General features: G+C 40.6%; 1 long non-coding RNA gene across 1 annotated transcript in view; it reads right to left on the reverse strand.

Annotated features, from left to right (window-relative positions):
- Positions 1 to 2657: 2657 nt before the first annotated feature.
- LOC146683656 (uncharacterized) overlaps positions 2658 to 4465 on the reverse strand; it is an 83743-nt gene continuing 81935 nt past the window's right edge. The window contains exon 3 of the long non-coding RNA XR_014917746.1: positions 2658 to 2849. This is a non-coding gene — a long non-coding RNA (uncharacterized LOC146683656). The remainder of the gene's footprint in view (positions 2850 to 4465) is intronic.

Here is a 4465-nt window from a genome sequence, read left to right on the forward strand (position 1 = left end):
TTGGAGCCCCAATAGACTTGTGATTTCCAGTGAATTTAAACAGAGCAAAGCAGTGGAATGACTTTTGTGCCAGAGGTGAGACCGTACTCCGTTTTTTTGATTGGGAATGGAAATCTCCGAAACTGTAAGGATTTAGAGTATCATTGTGCCTCAGCACATCTAGGGAAATCAGAAGCATCAGCACACCTCACATTGTGCCTTGGCCTCAATCTACCACCTCTGGATAAAGCAGGAGTATTAAATCAGCAGGGGGGCAGAAAACAGGCTTACACAGCAGAACAACTCCCCCCATCGGCTAACAAGAGATCCCACAAAGCAATTAGGAAGTCACACTGTGAAAAATGAAGAGAGTGGAGGTTGTTTCCATGGAGAGGAAGACAGTTTGAAATAGGGGACGCCACATGTTGATGTGTCTCAGCTTAGACACTGGAAAGGTGGCATCAGACTGAGACAGCAAGAGCCGGGCCCCATATTGAGCCACCTGAATACGTGTTCAGTGTAACAAGCTTAAAGATGTTGAATGAGCTTAAGCCAGAAACCAAGAGCAAATAAAGACAACAGGAGTCCATAAGTAGATAGATTTTCAAACAGTCCACCTGTACAAGACAGCCTTTGAACTTCAAACAGCGCTGATGTGTGCTTCTTTTTTTTTATCTCTGCATGATGCAAAGTGAAAGAAAAATGTGCATCGCATCACACAATATAGCTGTTAAACCCCATACCAGGAGCTTCTTACGCGACAAGCGTGCAATGATATCAAGCCAGCCATGTAAACACAATAGGCCAAGAGAGGACAGAGGGTAGGGCTGTATAGTACGTGGACAGCCACAGCACCATGCTGCGCGGCAAACTCAGAGAACACAATCAGTCAGTGGGGGGCTTAATTACAAGAGTGGTGTGGCCCATAAATCCACTCCCACCTCGCTCACTTATTCTCTTCAGAAGTCCTCTCACTGGGGCTCTTATCTACTGAGAAGTAGCTGCTGACGGATTCTCTCGAGTAGATCGATCCTGTCATTTTAATATTTCAGTGTGATACAGTATGTTTGTGCAACATTTTTCAGTCTGCACAGTTACTGTTGAGAAGAGGCTAATTTTCTCCAAACCACTTTTTTTCCTTTACTAAACCTAAAGAAGTCATTTTTTTAGTGCATAAACCTCGCCAGGGAGTGAAAGCAAACAAAGAATAGACCAATCAGCAAGTGAAAAAGTGCTAAACAAAAAGGTGAAAATGAGTTTGCACCATGTTTGATCAACCTCCACAGACAGACTGTGTCTCTGAAACACAGGTTCAGTCCATTGCTAGAGAAGGTGCATTAACATCATACACAACAGAAGATGAAGAAGACATCTCAAAATAGCTATATAATATGCACAGTATGAAATGACCTGAACATATTAAAGACATATACTGAAACTTCTGAGCTGTTTTTATACCTTGCAGTTATTTAGCACCGAGCTGACCTTTATACTTGCAGTTTACTGTATCATACCGTGAAAATATGGTGGCTCTGAGATGTGAAATGCACTCCAAGTTAAGAAAGCGCAATCAAATGCACCATCTCTTAAAATATTTAATTGAAATTAAATATATTAATAGAAAAATGTGGCAAAAGGACACAAAACACAGTGGAAGCTGAATAAAACAGCACAATACAAAGCACAACAGAAGTGCTTTGGGGACACAAGAACATGAAGGAACAGCTGACAAACTGACAGAAACCCAGAAACCCATCGCACCAGGACACGCTTAAAAGAAGCAAAGGATTCATCTGCGTTGGGACGGAGAAAAAGATGCAGGTAATGTTTGTTTTAATCACATGAGTCATAAATGATGTAGATTCATATTTACTAACAGCCATTTACTGTTAGCTTGTCATTTCACGCAGTTGTTCTGTCGTGTTTTTGACTCCCCAATTTTTCTTTTTTTTAACATTTTTCGATTTGTTGTTTTTTCAGGGCCGCTTAAAGCCAAGTTCTCAATGTATGCACGTATTTCTCATAAGTTTAGTTTGATTTTACTTTAGTCATCTGAACTGAGTGTGTCACGTTCACAGCATCTTCTGGCTGTTCAACACATTCAAAATAAACTACAGGAAAATGCTGCCAGAGAAAATCCCTTCTAGGGAACACAGGAAACATGGAGCATGACAAACACAGCTATGAAGGCAGGACATGACAATGAACAGAGCCTAACATAGACAATAAATACTCAAAAAGGAAGGGAAACGGTGGAAAACACAGCTGACAACTATCAAGGGAGACAAAAAGACAAAAGAAGCAACCAAACAGCACACATGGGATGAAGACTAGCAAAATAAAACACACACAAAAACTAGAAAAGGCAAGGGAATAAAGGGGAACATGTAACTAAAATGAAGGACAGAATGCAAACAACCTTAACAGAACAGAACCCAGATAAGTAAAGCCAAGGTGGTCTAAAGTAGAAGCACTGATGCAGAGAAAACTAAGGCTAACAAGAACAAAGGGCTAAACAATGAGGATCTACAACTAACTTGATGAGGGGATGCAAGACAAACACAGACACTAGATCAGAGATGGGAACACAAGAGAGGCAAGACTACAAACAGACTCAAGGGATACTTGATAAGGGCATACTAAACTAAAACCCAAAACTGTCACATTCAGTGGTGGGACTCAAGCATAGATCAGAGTTCAATACAAGAAATGACATTTATTTGCACAATCACCGAGTGCAGATATATACAGTGGGGGAATTGCAGGGTTCCAAGGGTCCATGGGAAAAAATCCGGGAAGGGAATCTCATTCACACTTGCTCTCCTCTTCACACACGTTCACACGGTGGGTAGGTCACGGGTCCAGGAAAACTATACACAGGGAAAGATCGGTTACTCAGAGGCAAAAACACACAGGAGGTTCACAAAGTTAGAGATTCACAGAGCTAGAGGTTCACTCTCGCACAATCATCCAGTGATGAGGCTGTCTGCGACACGGTCTTAAATGTCCAACACATAATTGCAGCCTGATGAAGAGCAGGTGTGTGAGCCAAGGGCAGGAGCCCGCAATGAGCTTCGCCCCGGCGGGGAGGCAAGAGGAGAAAGTAAACAGAAACACATGTGGCCTTGTGGGGTCGGCCTGGCAGACACGGGGACTATGACAAAAACAGAACTAGATGTAAAACAAAACCTTAGACTCAATACAGAGAAACTAGGAAATGCAGAAGTTAAATAAAACTCAAAAACAATGGGTCTTAAACCCAGCAATAATAAGACTTTCTAGTAATTTCTATTTATTTATTTTATTTTTTTCAAATGTTTTTTTTAGCCTTTTGCTGGCTGATGTTGTGTTTCATTATATATTCTGATTTTGAAGTTCTCTGCTTTCCGTGTCATGCCTTGTCCTATGTACAAATCCAGAGGAAACACAAGCTACTACAATTTCTACAGTGTGCTATTACTTTAGTCTGGACATGAAGATTATTGAATTTTAACAGCAAAACATGCAGCTATGTTTATCAGTGATAACCACATAGAGTCTAAGTAAAATCTATCTCAGTATCTCAAACCCAAAATAGCCTTTCAGCCGTTTTTGATGTTCCAAATGTCGATATATTTTCCATCTGTTCTTTTTGTTCTAGATTTTAAGATAAACTAAAATCAAATTTGAAGTTCGATTGTTCGTTTGGATTACGTGAAAAGTATTTAATACATTCTGACAAGTTTTGTTTTGTATCACTCATATGTATCAACAGCATGGAGGTGGTAGTGCAGAAGTTAACTGTTGCCTCATAGAAAGAAGGGCCTTTGTTCCTGTGCCTGGTGGGCTTCTTCTTCACAGTCTAAAGAGATCGGTACTAGGTTGATTGGTGACTCGCAGGTGACAGTATGTACAGATGTGAGTTGAAGTTTCGAGTCGTCGGTATCTAGAAGTATCTATCTCTTTGAAAGATCACATTTTGTACTGTTGGATTAAGGTACAGAATTATCACCAAAGGTCCATGACTAGTCCACATGAGACCATAAGGATAGAAATACGTACCCTTGGCCGAGCATAGAATGGTGGTACCTTTAAAGCAAGCACCCCAGGTAAAATGACTTTTCAGGTATAATAATGAAATAACTGGATCATTTAATTTCCTAAGTATTAAATACAGCATATGACTTGGCCCAAAAGACCCACTAGCAAGATGCACCGGGAAAAGTCCAACAACAGGTCAAGATTTTGCTAAATGACTTACAAAGAATAAATCACTGCGCTCTCTCCTGTTTCTCTTTCTTAGGGTCATTTGAGTCCAGGTCCATAAGCAGGCAAGTTTATCACACCTTTTCCTGAATATTGCAAGAGAAATGGAAAGGTTGTTGAAATATTAACACTGGTGATACTGTGAGCTCTCAGACAGTCCTAATGTGTGGTGAGTTCACTGATCCACTTCTGCACTTTTCTTTGTGTCAGCTGGCTTGACAAAACTTAAAATCCCAGTCGG

The sequence above is a fragment of the Copadichromis virginalis genome, linkage group LG22 (genome assembly GCF_057382275.1).
Source record: "Copadichromis virginalis isolate Kocher_CV1m ecotype Utaka linkage group LG22, C_Virginalis_male_GT1.1, whole genome shotgun sequence".
In the NCBI taxonomy this organism is placed as follows: domain Eukaryota; kingdom Metazoa; phylum Chordata; class Actinopteri; order Cichliformes; family Cichlidae; genus Copadichromis; species Copadichromis virginalis.